This window comes from Scylla paramamosain, chromosome 15 (genome assembly GCF_035594125.1).
Source record: "Scylla paramamosain isolate STU-SP2022 chromosome 15, ASM3559412v1, whole genome shotgun sequence".
Taxonomy (NCBI): Eukaryota; Metazoa; Arthropoda; class Malacostraca; order Decapoda; family Portunidae; genus Scylla; species Scylla paramamosain.
The window spans coordinates 1,988,211-2,006,696 of record NC_087165.1 but is presented as its reverse complement, the minus strand read 5'-3'; the positions used below and the strand labels follow the sequence as shown (position 1 = coordinate 2,006,696).

General features: G+C 39.1%; 1 protein-coding gene across 1 annotated transcript in view; it reads right to left on the bottom strand.

Annotated features, from left to right (window-relative positions):
* The window catches only part of LOC135107186 (uncharacterized), a 28,306-nt gene that overhangs the window by 8,699 nt on the left and 1,121 nt on the right, over positions 1-18,486 (bottom strand). The window lies entirely within an intron of this gene.

Here is an 18,486-nt window from a genome sequence, read left to right as displayed (position 1 = left end):
ATATATATATATATATATATATATATATATATATATATATATATATATATATATATATATATAATTACCTTCACTTTAATTATTCATCACATTGCAATAAATGGGCTTGTAAATACAAAAACTTTAAATATTTGCAATACCCAGAGTCGTGGGTGTTTTGCACGTTTTGATATTTATAACATGTAATATTTATATTAGCAGAGAAAATTTTATTTCCTATGACAAGAAAAAAAAAATGCATGTACACAAAACTATAACAGAAAAAATAGTACGAAATGTGCTGTAAATTTCAAGAGGATTCTTGGATAACATATTGTTTTGAAGTTATGTATTACCGTCATACACTATAAAGGAATTGAATATAAGTTGAAATAAAGTAAATGATCCTAATTGTAATTGCAAACTCGCGAAACGCGTTTCTATACAACATTAACATATCACAAAGTTATCAACCACTAGTACCTATATACTAAAATATTTTTAAAAGGAACATTTTGATATCAAAACACCTCCAAAATCAACATCTGCCAAAAGGACTGCGTATCTTTACCGAAAGCTTCAAAATGAAACGTCAAAAGAATATGAAATTTTATGCAATTGAAAAAGACGACTTTCTGAATTAAATACTTATTTTTTAATTCCTAAAAAGCAGAGAGAGAGAGAGAGAGAGAGAGAGAGAGAGAGAGAGAGAGAGAGAGAGAGAGAGAGAGAGGGAGAGAGAGATCGGAAACAAAAACTAATTATAGCTCCCAGGAAAACTTTCTCGAGGGTAAGAGGATAAAACTTTGAACAATATAAACACAGTATGCAAATCAACAGTCTTGGCCATGGAAGAAAAGTGATGATGATGATGATGATGATGATGATGATGAAGATGATGATGATGATGATGATGATGATGATGATGATGATAAAATATGGAAAAGGTACAGCGACGACGAAAAAAAGAATACAAAGAAAACAAAGAACAAGAAGAACAAGAAGAAAAAAAACGATGCAAACAACATCCACCACTAACAACAACAACAACAACAACAACAACAACAACAACAACAACAACAACAACAACAACAACAACAATAACAACAACAACAGCAACACCATGACCATCACCACCACCACCACCATTAACAACAACAACAATAACAACAACAGGAGAAAAGGAGATAAAAATGAAAAAAAAAGATGCGAAGAAGAAGAAGAAGAAGAAGAAGAAGAAGAAGAAGAAGAAGAAGGAGAAGAAGAAGAAGAAGAAGAAGAAAAGAAAAAGAAAGAAGAAGAAGAAGAAGAAGAAGAAGAAGAAGAAGAAGAAGAAGAAGAAGAGAAAGAAGGAGAAGAAGAAAAGAAAAAAGAAAGACAAGAGTAAGAACAAACAATAGAAGCAATACCAGAAATGGAAACGAGACCATAAGCACGAAAAGGAGGAAGTGAAAGATAAAAATCAAGACAAAAAAAAGACTGCGAACGAGGAATAGAAGAACGGTAAGAATAACCAAGGCGACAAAAATGAGGACGATTAGTAAAGATGACGACGAAGACGAGAAGGAAGACGAGAATACCGAATAACATGAGTAATCTTGACATGTTTCTCAGTCGTGACAAACAATACCTAACTTTCGTCTACTTTCTGAATACTGTTTTGTACATTCGGGTCTCCTTTTAAAATCTGCTCTATTTGAAATATTGTTGATAATCATACAAAAGGAAATACGTAATGTGACTTTTTTACGGTGATTCCTCGCCCTTCTTGGTCTTCGCCATTCCCTTGTCTCTCAACGAGACTCAGTGAAGTCAAGAAATGCAAGGTAATAAATATTCAACATTTTAAAATATATACTTTATGTAAGGTGGATTAAGGAATATAACCTTTTGTTATATTCTTTTTTGTCTACCCTATTGTCATGGCAAGTAATGCGCACGCGCGCGCGCACACACACACACACACACACACACACACACACACCACCCTGAGTCTGTCCAGAATATCCACCAGGCACCGAGAGGCTCTGGAGAAGTTTGGGAAGGGACTACTGCATCATCCGCGTCTCAGAGACATGCTGCCGCCCGACGCGCCTCGCCCTGTCCGTGCCACCAGACACCACAACAAAATAACGCCCCTGAAGGCGCCGCGCACGGACCGGTACAGACTCAGTGCGATTCCCACCATGGTGCGAGCCATCAATCAATAGTATTTCCCTCCTAGATTAGTCTTACCGTTAGGATTAATGTTAAGTTTTTCCCCATCCCCTATGTACATTTTCAGTTTGTCAACTGCCTAAATAATAAACCGTTTATTATTATTATTATTATTATTATTACACACACACACACACACACACACACACAGTACGCAGTGGGGGGAAAATATTCATACGTACGTTCGCGGCATGAAAAAAGTGTATGTGTGTGTGTGTGTGTGTGTGTGTGTGTGTGTGTGTGTGTGTGTGTGTGTGTGTGTGTGTGTGTGGTAGAATCTTTCTGATACTCTTTTACTTATATGGGGGATAAGATGAACTTCTCCAAATAGCTGTTATCACACACGGTTTTGATTGATTGCCTTGAAAATAATTTGCGGGAAAATCGCAGTCATATGGTGCTCGCACAAGAGAGTTGTACACTGGAGGGAAGGGGGAGGGATACCTAATGCGGGGGGCTAGGATGTTAGGGAACCCGATCCTTGGTATGCTCGTGACAAAAAAACTGGAGAGGGCAGCACCGTCAACGCTCAGCTCGAAACATGTAAACAAAACCAGAGCCCATCACACCGCTGCCCACGCCTGTGTGTACACTGTGCTGTACATGCCGCTCTGTGATGCACAAGAGAGAGCTGTGTCCTGGAGGGAAGGAAAAGGGGATACCCAATGGGGGGAACTCGATCCCTGGTATGTTCGTGGCAGAAACTGAAGAGGGTAGTACCGTCGACGCTCAGCTCGAATCATGTAAACAAAACCCCAGCCCATCACAACGCTGCCCACGCCTGTGTTCCTACATACATGCCGCTCTGTGATGCCTCTCGCCTGTTGCTGTGTGGGGCAAGAAAAGCCGTACACTCCCATGGGCTCAGCTGTACTTAATCCTCAGGGGTGCCAGACGGTATTTTTTTTTTTTTCTTTTTTTTTTTAGGGATATTTTGGCCATTAGCAGAAAATACAGTGTCTTTAAGCAAGCGATTACTGAGCTGACGCTGCCAGCCACAACTATTGCTTGATGAATGAAATACCGTGGCGTGTGTAATAATTGAATATAACAAGAACGTCCTCCATGTCAAGATATCTAGCATGTTCAAATAATTTCAGGTAAAATGTGGTGTGAAACACGAGTAGAGAACATCAGGTAAATGTCCATTTTTACTGAGGCAGGATGGAAGTACCATGTGTATATTAATTCATGTTGTATGTTTTTTTTTTTCTTATGTAGGAGGGACACTGACCAAGGGCAACAAAAATCCAATAAAAAAAATGCCCACTGAAATGCCAGTCCCATAAAACGGTCCAAAGCAGTAGTCAAAAATTAAAAGATAAGTGTCTTGAAGGAAGTCCCTTTTGAAGGAATTCAAGTCGTAGGAAGGTGGAAAAACAGAGGCAGGTAGGAAGTTCCGGAGTTTACCAGAGAAAGGGATGAATGACTGAGAATACTGGTTAACTCTTGCATTAGAGAGGTGGACAGAAGAGGGATGAGAGAAAAAAGAAAGTCTTGTGCAGCGAGGCCGCGGGAGGAGGGGAGGCATGCAGTTAGCAAGATCAGAAGAGCAGTTAGCATGAAAATAGCGGTAGAAGACAAATAGATATGCAAAACTGCGGCGATGAGAGAGAGGCTGAGGACAGTCAGTTAGAGAAGAGGAGTTGATGAGACGAAAAGCTTTTGATTCCACCCTGTCTAGAAGAGCAGTATGAGTGGAACCCCCCTCCCCAGACATGTGAAGCATACTCCATACATGGACGGATAAGGCCCTTGTACAGAGTTAGCAGCTGGGGGGGTGAGAAAAACTGGCGGAGACGTCTCAGAGCACCTAACTTCATAGAAGCTGTCTTAGCTAAAAATGAGATGTGAAGTTTCCAGTTCAGATTATAAGTAAAGGACAGACCGAGGATGTTCATTGTAGAAGAGATGGACAGCTGAGTGTCATTGAAGAAGAGGGGATAGTTGTCTGGAAGGTTGTGTCGAGTTGATAAATGGAGGAATTGAGTTTTTGAGGCATTGAACAATATCAAATTTGCTCTGCCCCAATCAGAAATTTTAGAAAGATCAGAAGTCAAGCGTTCTGTGGCTTCCCTGCGTGAAATGTTTACCTCCTGAAGGGTTGGACGTCTCAGAAAAGACGTGGAAAAGTGCAGAGTGGTATCATCAGTGTAGGAGTGGATAGGACAAGAAGTTTGGTTTAGAAGATCATTAATGAATAATAAGAAGAGAGTGGGTGACAGGACAGAACCCTGATGAACACTGCTGTTAATAGATTTAGGAGACCGTCTACCACAGTGACCGTCTACCACAGCAGCAATAGAACGGTCAGAAAGGAAACTTGAGATGAAGTTACAGAGGGGATAGAAGCCGTAGGAGGGTAGTTTGGAAATCAAAGCTTTGTGCTATATCAAAAGCTTTTGATATGTCCAAGGCAACAGCAAAGGTTTCACCAAAATCTCTGAAAAAGGATGACCAAGACTCAGTAAGGAAAGCCAGAAGATCACCAGTAGAGCGGCCTTGATGGAACCCATACTGGCGATCAGATAGAAGGTTGTGAAGTGATAGATGTTTAAGAATCTTCCTGTTGAGGATAGATTCAAAAACTTTAGATAGGCAGGAAATTAAAGCAATAGGACGGTAGTTTGAGGGATTAGAACGGTCACACTTTTTTAGGAACAGGCTGAATGTAGGCAAACTTCCAGGAAGAAGGAAAGGTAAATATTGACAGACAGAGCTGAAAGAGTTTGACTAGGCAAGGTGCAAGCACGAAGGCACAGTTTCGGAGAACAAAAGGAAGGTCCCCATCAGGTCCATAAGCCTTCCGAGGGTTTAGGCCAGCAAGGGCATGGAAACAATCACTGCAAAGAATTTTAATAGGTAGCATGAAGCAGCCAGAGGGTGGAAGAGAAGGAGGAACAAGCCCAGAATCGTCCAAGGAAGTGTTTTTTAGCAAAGATTTGAGCGAAGAGTTCAGCTTTAGAAGTAGATATGATAGCAGTGGTGCCATCTGGTTGAAATAAAGGAGGGAAAGAAGAAGAAGAAGCAAAGTTATTGGAGACATTTTTTGGCTAGATGCCAGAAGTCACGAGGGGATTTAGATCTTGAAAGGTTTTAACACTTTCTGTTAATGAAGAATTTTTTGGCTAGTTGGAGAACAGACTTGGCATGGTTCCGGGCAGAAATATATAGTGCATGAGATTCTGGTGATGGAAGGCTTAAGTACCTTTTGTGGGCCACCTCTCTATCATGTATAGCACGAGAACAAGCTGTGTTAAACCAAGGTTTGGAAGGTTTAGGTCGAGAAAAAGAGTGAGGAATGTACGCCTTTATGTCAGACACTATCACCTTTGTTATGCGCTCAGCACACAAAGATGGGTCTCTGTCACAGAAGCAGTAATCATTCCAAGGAAAATCTGCAAAATACCTCCTCAGGTCCCCCCAACTAGCAGAGGCAAAACGTTAGAGGCACTTTCGCTTTGGGGGATCCTGATGAGGGATTGGAGCGATAGGACAAGATACAGATATGAGATTGTAATCGGAGGAGCCCAACGGAGAAGAAAGGCTAACAGCATAAGGGGGGTATAGAGGAAAAATATGTGGAAAATGACAACTTTTGGCATTTTTGGTTTCTTGTTGGAAAATGATCACCCACCATTCGGCAATACTGTGTTAAAGTTTCAATACTGTACAGCTACTCTAAGTTGATTTTTTTGCCTGTTATATACACCTGTGTCAAAATCACGAAAAAAAAAATAATCTATGGAGGCATAACAATCAAACTTTCTTTATTTATGTATCTTTTCTTCATGAATATCTATAATCTATATCTGGCAACTCAATAACCCGGAGCTAGCCTCCCTCAGGGCATTGTGTATTCAGTGACGTTCCAGTCTCCGTGAAGGAAGGTTATGTGTAGCGTGATCAGCTGATTTTGACATCTTCAACTGTTCAACTGTACAAGATGGATGGAATAAAGAAGAGTAATCTTGAGAAGAGGAAACGGCTTGAAAAGGCAAGGAAAGTATTACAAGAAAAGAGAAACTCAACATCAGAGGCCAAGGAAGAAGCTTCTACCTCAGCTGCCCCAAGTGATGCTTCCTCACCACGCAAGCGTACACATTCACCCGTCAAACTATCAAGCGCAGAGAAGAGGCACAAGGTAATGGCCTTGGCTTCAAATGAAGAAACACAAGATGAAGAATATATGTTAGCTAAGAAGAGCTGGTGGACAGAACTGGCAGGGAATGTGGCCTGTCCTGACTGTCACCATAACAGTTTGATATGTACGTTTGGGAGGCATCACATGGATGAAAGTGTAGCAAGTGCATTCATGTGGCCTTAGATACAAAAAAAAAGAAAATTAACATAAAAGTGCAAGGAGGGACCAAACCTATGGGGAATTTGCTGTGGCTCAGGCAGTGTCAAACTTCAACGCTGGGTATGTAGAAACCAATATCTACAGAGACCTTGAGGTTCCAGTCACTGAAAGGACTATGGCGTACCTTCTTCGAGCAAATAAGGTGATGAAGTCCATCAAGAGGATGGTACAATGCAAGAAACTGGAGAGGGACCTCACTTACGCAACTGGCAGTCACTAGCGGAACGCGGCGCGGCAAAAAACATCAAACTTAAGACGCCGTTTTCTCAAAACACAGGTATGTGCACTCTAGCTAGGCTGTAACTCGGCATGAGGACACCTACAAACAATACACACCTTAAGTAAAAAAAATAATTTGGCTACAAAGTGTTTTACCGATTGACCCTAATTTTTCCTCTATAGGAAGGATTAGAAGTCAGGAAAAGGTCAAGAATGTTGGGCGTATCTCCAAGACGGTCAGGAATACAAGTAGAGTGTCGCGCCAATTGCTCTAGGTAGGGGAGGATAGCAAAGTTAAAGACTAGTTCACCAGGATGGTCAGTGAAGGGAGAGGAAAGCCAAAGATGATGGTGAACACTGAAGTCTCCAAGAATGGAGATCTCTGCAAAAAGGGAAGAGGGTCAGAATGTGCTCCACTTTGGAAGTTAAGTAGTCAAAGAATTTCTTATAGTCAGAGAGAGTTAGGTGAGAGGTATACAGCACAGATAAATTTAGTTTGAGAGTGACTCTGTAGTCATAGCCAGATGGTGGAAAACTCGGAAGATTCAAGAGCGTGGGCACGAGAGCAGGTTAAGTCATTGCGCACATAAACACAACATCCAGCTTTGGATCGAAAATAAAGATAGAGAGAGCAGGAGGGAACAGAAAAGGGGCTACTGTCAGTTGCCTCAGACACCTGACGTTCTGTGAGGAAAAGATGAGGTTTAGAAGAGGAGAGGTGGTGTTCTACAGATTGAAAATTAGATCTTAGACCGTGAATGTTGCAGAAGTTAACGAAGAAAAAGTTGACGGGGGTGTCAAGATACTTAGGATCGTCAACAGAAAGGAAGTCCGACCTGGGGACATTTATGGTCCCCTCCCCAGATGGGGACTCCGAGGCTAGTGTAGGAGTCGCCATAATAATTTAGAAATTTTTGAGTGAAGGGTGTGTGTGTTATTAGGTGCTTGTAGTTTTGAGTGGAGGAAGAGAGTTGTCTTTAGAGGGCAGGCTGTGACTGCCCCCTTGTGTTGTGAGACACAAAGGGAAACGTTCAGTGAGGTCACAGCTGGGTTTAATAAGTTCACAGCACCCCCTGAACAGTGCTTTAGACCTCACTGGGAGTAATTATCGTTTCGGCAGGTGTCTACTGCCTCCTCCTTGACTATGTATGATTGGCATTACATGAATGAGCAAACCTGGTATGTGGGAGCTGGTGTCAATATATATGTGTGTACCCCAACATAGCCTATGAGTGGGTAAAACCATTTCTGGGCATCTGTCTAGTTGCAAATTCTTTCCCCTTACTGCTTGAAATATGAATATGAACCAAGTTTTCATTGTTTCTTTATCTTATAGAAAATATTTTCATTATATTTTCAGAATTTAAGTAAGAATTTACCAGTTTAATTAAATATGATTCCAGGTGATTGCAATGGCTCCAAGTCTTGGAAAAGCTATGTGTGGAGCACAAGCAGTCTGTCTACATGGAAAATTTTGAGTTCAAGCATACCAGCAGCACAACACATCTGCTGAACAATGAAGCTCCAATTCCTGCAGATAAACAAACTTCGGGCACGTACCGCAGCATTTCTGTGACTACACAACTGTGTTACAACTGGTAATATTTAATTTAGTTGTGGTAAATGTGGTTAAATGACATTCATGATGAAATAGTTTATAAACAACAGATCCTAAATATTGATTAATAACATTCACAACCATACTGAACCTATACACTGTATGTACTATATTACATTATATGATGAGCTTTCATTTCAGTATATACACATTTGCTAGCAGATAACATTCAGCAATCTCATAATTTTCACTATTATCTAACCCATTTTCTAAGAAAGTAAGAAAAAAGGGAATCTGCAAGAAGCCATCAGGGCTACACATAGCATTCCATGTATAAAATTTATCTACCTATTTCCACCTATCATCCCCATCCATAAATCTGTCTAATCTTCTTTTCAAGCTCCCTGTTGACTCTGTACAAACAACCTAATTACAGAGCCTACTCCTGTCATCTACCACTGTTTGAGAACCACTCCCTCTCTTTAAATCTAAATTTATCAGGCTAGAATTAAAAACAGATGGGAAGAAATCATGTGGTTATTTTCTCCAAAAAAATAAATGAATAAATAAGCAAAAATAAACAGTAATTTGAATATGAATATGAATATGAGTATAAATATGAATAAAGAGAATATAATAAATCAACCTCTGCCTCCACTACTAACAAGTCCTATCTTCTTTCACCATTTGTCCATACACAATCATACATTTCTTTATATGCTAATATTTCACAATATTTATAACTTTATTTTGTCCAATCTTTGCTTTCTAGTTAACAAAATGCTTCATTTTACAGACTGTATTGCGGTAAAGTGGCTTACAGCAGGAAAGAAGACACAACTGGCTCATCTGAGTCAAGCATGTTAACTGACGTGATGAGCAATGTGAACAAGTATTATAAGATGTTTTTGGCAAGGAAAAGATGTGGTGGGAATAATGACTGTATATAAGGTTTATAATTGCTGTTAAACACTTACTTGAAGAGGACAGTTGTTGTGGGTATAGGAAAAGTTTAAGATGGAAGAGGTGAGATAGAAACAGAAAAGCTGTTAACCTATTCTGTTACTAACAGAGGTAATAGCATTATTCAAGAAAATAAATGCATATACTAGTATGCTAATAATAATAATACAAAGTATGCAAACATATTCCATATTTCCATATTTACAGGGACACCATCCACACCACACAAGACAGTCCAGCAATCTGGAAGGAAGACCAGCACAATACCACACCAATTGATGCAAAGACCAGCAGATTTTCTGCCTCCCAGGATGCTGTAATTTTTCAAAGGACATCAGTGATATGCTTTGATTAGTGAGACAGTGGAGGAGGAGGAGGAAGCGGAGGAGGCAGCTTGCTGTAGCAGTATATTATCACAGTCCTAAGAGGATTACAGCATGCACTGCATTTCTCAATGAGAAACATTTTGTTAGCAGGAGCAACAAACTCTGGCAGTCCTATAAAGGAAGTTACTTTAAGGCAATATATTTCATTTAATGAGCATCATCAAAGATTTGTTTAATTTTGACCAGGTTTCTGATTCCATTATTGGAGGCAAGGATATTGGTGAACATGACAAAAGTTTGAAAATTGGAAATCATGCTTTTTTTGTGTGTGTGATTAGAGAACTAATGAGAAATGGAAATGTTTTTTTAGGATATTCCTTTTATCTGGGAAAGATTGATATTATGCAGAGTGTGATGACATGTTCATTAGGTTTAAGACATTGATACTAGAGTAACTGCACTTTTTTTTTCTTTCTCTGACCAAGAGGGAATACAATGTTCTTCTTTTGCCGTCAATTGTGAATGGATCCATTTCTCATACAATTCACCAAAGCTTTTGATGAGACTCAGTAACACTACTTTGAAGGAGAAAAGTAAAGTACATGCAGGGTAATATAATTAAATGCTGAATTTTGAATGATCATCAGCTAAAATATGAGACTTGCTCCTAACTGATAAAATCAACATAAGTAGGATTTTCAAGTAATGAACAGAATAGACATATTCTGTGGTAGGCTTACTGGGACAAAAAGCTGTCCTTATTGCAGTATAGGTATATATATCAGGTGCATAGATCCTTTTCATTATTGAAATAGTTTAGTTACTCTTCATTTTAATGATGTTTATTGCTAAATCTTGTAAAATTTGCAAGGAATGCAAGAACATTATGGAAACTGCCATTCACACACTCTAACAAGACAGCACTTCGGGTGCTGTGGCACGACTGGTCTTTGTTCAGTTCCCTTACCTTAGTTATTAATTGGATGAACCACACTTCCTTGACAAGATTAAGACTTGGATTACCCATTGACTTCTGTTCCTGACTCTAAATGTGAAGATATAGTGATGGCATCAGCTACTTCTAGCTCATAATCTTTTCCATGTAACTGACTGTGCCTGAAGAAGATTTTTGAGCCTCATGAATGTCACATGACAAGGATATTTTGTCAGATACCAGCCATCAGTTAGACAGCAGCAGTAAGGCAGATTAGATTTGTGATTTAGGTGGCCTTTTCATTCCCCAATGAGGAAAAAAGTGTATTTTCTTTACCTGTCATAAGTTTGTGTTGCTTCTGCATGTGTTTCAGCAACTAACCAAAAGCTTTACTTTAATCAGACTTGGAGTATTTTATGTCTCTAAATAGGAAATAGGAAGAAGTAAATATGAAAAGTTGAATAGTAAATTTGCATACAGTACACAGATGTGTGCACAAAATTTCTTTCTAAGGGTTTTTGTTTTTCTTTTCACTGTATTCTTGCAAACTATTCTGCTCTTGTCCTACTGTCTCATTGCATGTCCCATGTCCAAGCTTAGGATGCTGTATTTTCTCCTGCATATAATGTTTTCTTCATTTTATCATGATGCATTATTCATATATATATATATATATATATATATATATATATATATATATATATATATATATATATATATATATATATATATATATATATATATATATATATATATATATATACCATAATGTATTTTATCACAATATATGTAATTTTAGATATATCTTACAGTAGCACTTGATATCAGTCCTCTTATTTTTCTCATGTAATGTAGCATTTCATCAGGTTTTGTGCTGTTTGTTACAACTTATGCAGGAATTATTTAAATTCTGCATGTTTACTTTGTGGTGACATAAAGGCTTCTCTTCTCTGAAATTTTCCTTGGTTAGGTACATGTTATTAACACTATATCTTTAGCTGTCATATGCCCACTGTATATCTTTACTTCAATGTTGTTGTTGTTGTTGTTGTTGTTGTTGTTGTTGTTGTAAGCAGTATTGAGTTGCCATGTCATTTGTTCTGATATGGAAGTCTTTGCGTTCTCTGTTAGGTGGAGTAGCCTTGCTATGCTGACTCTGTTAACTCCTGATGTACATTCAAAACAGAGTTGATATGGGTAGATATTAAGGAAGGATCACAGTCAGTAGTACTAGGAGTAGTGTACAGGCCACCAAACAGTACAAAGGAAATTAACACCTCACTGTGGCAGGTAATAAACAGAGCAGGAAGGTACAGTCAGGTATGTGTGATAGGAGATTTTAATTTTAGGAATATCAACTGGAGCCTGATGGTGGGTGACAAGGAAGCAGAGGAATTTCTTAAGGTAATTCAGGATGATTTTTTTAAAACAAGTAGTCATAGAACCCACAAGGGGGAACAATATTCTAGATTTAATTCTTACTAACAGGGAAGAGGCAGTCATGGAGATAGAGGTTGGAGGACAGCTAGGCAACAGTGACCATTGGGAAATTAGGTACAAATTAAAATGGGAAGAAACTTTTAGAAGCAAAAACACTAGTAAAACACCTGACTTTAGGAGAGCAGATTTTGAAGAATTAAAAAGGTACCTCCAAGGAGTTGACTGGCAACGGTTGCAGGTGAGGTCAGGACCGGGACGGAGTTGAGAGAGATAAGGCAGGATGAGAGAGGTGAGGTGAGGTGTGAGGGTGTTGGACAAGAGGAGGGAAGATGTGTCCGGAAGGGACCGACGAGAGAGAGAGAGAGAGAGAGAGAGAGAGAGAGAGAGAGAGAGGGGGAGATAGGTGTGAGTATGTTGAAGGGTTAGGTCATGCTGAAATGGGAGAGGTGAGGTCAAGGTGAGTAGATGAGGGAGTGGAGAGGATGGAAGGGGCCAAGATGAGGGGATTAGGTGAAGTAAATGTAGATGAGCTGTATAAATATTTCATAGACAAACTGTATACAGGACAGCTAGCAAACATCCTGTATAGAGCAATAAGATCACAGAAAAATGACCCTAAATTGATGAATGCTAGGTTAAAACATTATATAGGATGGAAGAGAAGTATATATAAGAGATTAAGGGCAGGTGAAGAGGTTTTAAGGCCACAATATAATGAATTAGTTAGAACAGTCAGGAGATTAACGAGGAAAGCTAAGGGCAATTATGAATTAAAGGTAGCCAGCCAGGTGAAGACAGACCCCAAGGGATTTTATCAGGTATACTGGATGAAGAATGAGGATACTATAGGTCCATTAAAGGCAGCAAATAGGGGCAGGGGAAGACTAAAAGTAGCATACACAAACATAAATGGACTAATGTCAGCAGTGTTGAAACTAGAAGACTATTTAAAAGAGGAAAAACTGGACATCATGGGAATCGTTGAACCTAAACTGGCAAGTGAAGGGGATATACTAAATATTGGTGAAGGAAAATACAACCTCTGGATGAGAAATAGAAGGAATAAACAGCGAGGAGGTGTGATGCTTCTAGTTAGGAAGAATTTACTAGTGGAATCTGTCACATATGGGATGGAGGAGGCAGAAGTATTGAAAATAAGCTTAAGACAGAATATTGGAAGATACCATAACGTTGTGGTGACTTGTGTTCCCCCCATTCCAACTCTTGGAGAGAGGATGAATATAAGAAAATGCTTGAGGACACAAGGACATGTTTGACAGAGCTGCTTGAGGAAAATGATGATATAATCCTGATGGGGGACTTTAACTGTAAAGAGATATCTTGGGAGAACTGGACCACAGAAGGCAGTGAGTCATCATGGGGGAACAAGCTACTAGACCTGGCTATTGAAAATGTCCTGACACAATGGGTTACAGATGACACAAGATTTAGGAGAAATGAAGCACCTTCAAGGCCCAATCTAATTTTCACCAAGGAACAAGAAATAGTAGAAGACCTTAAATACATAAACCCAATAAGAAAAAGTGATCATGTGCTGATTCAGTTCACAGTTATGGATAATAACCTCAGTATAAGGAAAGAGGACCACACAAGAGAATGGCTAAACTACAGCAAGACTAACCTTGGACAACTTAGGAAGTATTTCAGTAAAGTGAATTGGAACATAGTTATTTAAAAGGAGGACATAGAGGAAAAGTAGACAGCCTTCCTGGACTTTTATAATAAAGGAGTAGAGAAATGGGTACCCAAAAGATCAACAGAGAACCTTTTCAAAAATGATTGGTACAATAGATGTGCGACAGCTAGATTGGAGAGAAAAAAGCATGGAACAAGTGGAAGAAAAACAAGAGACTGGACCTGTGGAACAATTACATAAGGAAGAGGAGCGAATCTGTCAAAACTCACAGAGATGATCAGAAAAAATTTGAAAAGAATGTTGTGGAGAAATGTAAAGACCAACCAAAATTATTTTATAAATTCATTAATGGAAAATTAAAGTGTTAAGATGAAATAAGCATGGTAAAAGCTGGAGAAGAGACAGTGGATGACCCAGAAGAGGTAGATGAACAGATACTTCCACTCTGTGTTTACTTAGGAAAATGATTTCAGAGGTGAGAAGACAGCATTAGAAAAAGGGACCAACCTAAAGGAGATTAAAACATCAGTAGAAGAAGTAAAGATTATGTTGGAAGACCTGGATGTAAGGAAAGCAATGGGTCCTGATGGTGTATCAAGTTGGATTTTAAAAGAGTGTAGCTCACAATTAGTCTCAGTGCTGCACAATATAATTAGCACCACCCTGGTAAAAGGTAGAGTACCCATAGTTTGGAAACGGGGGGGTATTACCCCAATTCACAAGACCGGAAGTAAAGAAGATCCATTAAATTATAGACCTGTATCACTCACAAGTGTGGTGGCAAAGATTTGTGAAAAGATTATCAAGAACAGATGAGTGAAATACCTAGAAGACAACAAAGTGATAACAGAGAAACAGTTTGGCTTCAGAAAAGGAAGATCTTGTGTTATAAATTTGATAAGTTTCTACTCAATAGTAATAGATATAGTGCAAGAGAGAGATGGATGGTTCGACTGCATATACTTAGATTTGAGAAAAGCATTTGATAAAGTTCCGTACAGAAGACTAATATGGAAATTGGAAAAAATTGGAGGACTCGCTGGATCACTGTTAAAGTGGATGACTGACTTTTTGACGAACAGAGAAATGAGGACAGTAATTAAAGGCAGCAGGTAGAACTGGAGAACAGTAATAAAGTGGAGTCCCGCAAGGTTCAGTACTTGCTCCTATTATGTTCACAGTTTATGTAAATGATACGACAGAAGCTGTAAAAAGTTACATGAACCTTTTTGCTGATGACGCTAAGATTATGAGAAAAGTAACAAATGAAGAGGACTTCATTAAGATTAATGAATGGTCATTGAGGTGGAACATGGAGTTTAATGCTAAAAAAAAAAAAATGTTGTGTGATGAGGTTTGGGAAAAGTGTGAGAAGACCAGTTGGCAACTGTTACTTAGTGAATGAGGAAATCTCTATAAGATCAGAAGAAAAAGACCTAGGAGTAATTATTACTGATAATTTATCATTTGGGAAGCACATAAACAAAATTATAGGAGAAACATAAAATCTGATGAGAAACATCAAGATAGCATTCTCTTATATTGATGAAGATATGATAAAAAAAATGATAACAAGGATGATACGTCCGAGATTGGAGTACGCACCATCAGTGTGGTTGCCAAGTTTGAAAAACAAGAAAGAAAGAATCCAGAGAGCTGCAACTAAAAATCCCTGCAACCTTAAGAGAGTATAGTTATGACGAAAGGTTGAAGAGATTGCGCCGGACTACACTAGAAAAAAGGAAGGAAAGAGATGATTTGATAGCAATATATAGAATATTGGAAGGAATGGAAAACTTGGACAGAGAAGACCTCATGATATCGATATGAGAGACACAAGAGGACATGGAAGGAAATTGAAAAGGAGTGTTTGCAGAAGAGACATCAAGAAACACAGCTTCCCACACAGAAGTATAATGGTGTTGAATGAACTTAAGGATGAGACTGTGTGCAAAGACAATTCATAAATTTAAAGAAAATCTAGATAAAAGTCGATATGGAGATGGGACAGCATGAGCCTAGTGTGGCTCTTGTCCTGTCACAACTAGGTAAATACAGCTAGGTAGATGGGGAGCTGGTTAGGTCTGGGAAGATTAGTAAAATTCTGAATGAGTATTTTCTAACTGTCTACACCCAGGAAAACATGCAGGATATGCCAAATAGTGAAACAGATGTTTACAGCAGATGAGAATGAGAAGCTGACAGATACTTCCATAACTAAGGAGAGTGGAACAGGAGATAGGCTAAAAAAGTTGAAGACACCAAGACCAGATGAAATATATCCCAGAGTACTTAAGGAATGTAAAGAGGTTATTAGTGAGCCATTAGTTTCTGTCTTTACGAAATCACTTGAGTCAGGTGAGGTACCAGTAATGTGGAGGCAGGCTAATGTAGTACCCATCTTTAAGGAAGGAGATAAAACTTTAGCATCCAATTATAGACCTGTCAGCTTAACTTCTGTTGTAGGTAAAATATTGGAGTCAATAATAACAAGGAACATTAGGGAGCATTTTGACAAACATAATTTGATAAATCAGTCACAGCATGGTTTCACAAAGGGGAAGTCTCACCTGACAAACTTGTTAAGTTTTTACACTAAAGTGTATGACGCAGTAGATAATGGTGATAGTTATGACATCTTATATCTGGACTTTAGTAAAGCTTTTGACAAGGTACCCAATCAGAGGCTACTGAGAAAGGTTGGGGCACACAGGATAGATGGGAAGGTGTTAGGCTGGCTAAGGCCATGACTAAGGCCCTGTTTATACGAGGCGTTTCCAACGCGCGTTAGCAAACGCGGCGTTAGCAAAGTCAATGGTAGTCTATATATACCGGTCACACGTGACGCGGCGTTTTGCCTGACGCCGCGTTAACGTCTGGGTCCCTTGCTAACGCGCGTTTGGCGAGCGGCTCGAGATACATTGAAGCATATTGGAACGGTTACACACAGCGGTAAACGCCGCGTTTTGAAAGCAGCGCGCTCTCTTATTGGCTGGGCTGCTACCAATGAGGAAAGAGAATGTGCGTTACTATGGCAACCCCTGGGTTACTCCACGTGGAGGAATTTTTTTATCACGTGACACGCACACAGCTCTTCTAAAATAGTTGAAAAACTTGTCTTCATGTTCTCTTAAACTCGGGTACAAGGTTGTATACATGCCATGGGTAAGTCTGTCTTGTAAAATTGGATGAACCCAGTATCTTCTTTCTCGCCGCTTGCGCCGCTTCAAACGGCGATGCAAGATCCAAGCACATGCTACCTCTTCTAGATCCATCCTGGTTGAAACTGTCTGTTGCTCTCTGCATTCAGTGCATTGTTTGGCACACACATATGCACGCACAAACACAAGCGTCGCGTTAACGCCGCGTTTGAAAGCGCCTCGTGTGAGCGGTAGTTTCTAACGCCGCGTTTGCTAACGCGCGTTGGAAAGCGCCTCGTGTAAACAGGGCCTAAGCAACAGGCGACAAAGTTATAATAAACAGCTCTAAATCAGAATGGGGTAACGTAATTAGTGGGGTGCTACAGGGATCAGTATTAGGGCCATTGTTGTTTTTAATATATATCAATGACTTGGATAGTGGAATTAGTGATGTTAGTAAATTTGCGGATGACACAAAGGTAAGTAGATTAATTAGGTCAGAATCAAATGCCATCGCCTTGCAGGCAGATTTAGATAGGATGAATGAATGGACAGTCAGATGGAAAATGCAGTTTAATATCAACAAATGCAAAGTACTTAGTGTAAGTAGAGGAAACCCACACAGTAGCTACACAATAAACAACTAAACTCTGGTAGGTTCAGGGTACAAAAAAAGATTTAGGAGTTATAGTTAGCTCTGAACTCCGTCTAAGAAAGCAATGCATAGAGGCCAAAAACAGGGCAAACAGGGTATTAGGATTCATTTTTAGGAGTGTTAAAAGTAGAAAGCCAGAAATAATATTAAAGTTATATCTGGCGCTGGTCAGACCTCATCTAGACTACGCTGTGCAGTCCTGGTCCCCACATTACAGGAAAGATATAGGTCTATTAGAATAAGTACAGAGGGGAATGACTAAAAGGATACAGGGGATGAGGAGTATTCCTTATGAAGCAAGATTGAAGCTGTTAAATTTACATTCTTTAGAGAGATGTAGGTTAAGAGGGGACTTGATAGAAGTCTTTAAGTGGTACAAGGGTTGTAACAAGGGTGATGTAAGCAAAATTCTTAGGATCAGCAGCCAGGATAGAACAAGAAATAACACGTTCAAGCTTGAAAAATTTAGGTTTAAGAAAGAGATAGGAAGAAATTGGTTCTCAAAAAAGGAGTGGAAGACGAGTGGAACAGATTCAGTAATCATGTTAGTGCCAAGACATTAGAGAATTTTAAGATAAGATTAAACGGGTTTATGGATGGGGATGATAGGTGGAAATAGGTAGGTATATTTCATACAGGGACTGCCACATGTAAGCCTGGTCGCTTCTTGCAGCTTCCCTTATTTCTTATGTTCTTACATTGCAATGTCTCTTGGTGCTGCTGTATACTATATATGTATGCTATAAGATAGTGATGACTTTTGTGTGATCTCTTAATTCAACTAACCATGTGTTCTGTCTTATAAGGCACAAGTGATAAACACCTTGATGTTGCCAAATGTTTGTGCAGGTGTGGGAAAAAAATGCCTCTTATGAATGCTGCTGTCTTTCATAGCAAGGCCTTGGTTTTATTTTCTGCCTTGTGTTACACACCTAGTGTGTGTTGTACTGTTTTTCATGTTTTATAAGCAGCACATACTTGTTAACATTTCAGAATACCTGCTGTTATACTATTAATATAAATAAAACTTTAACA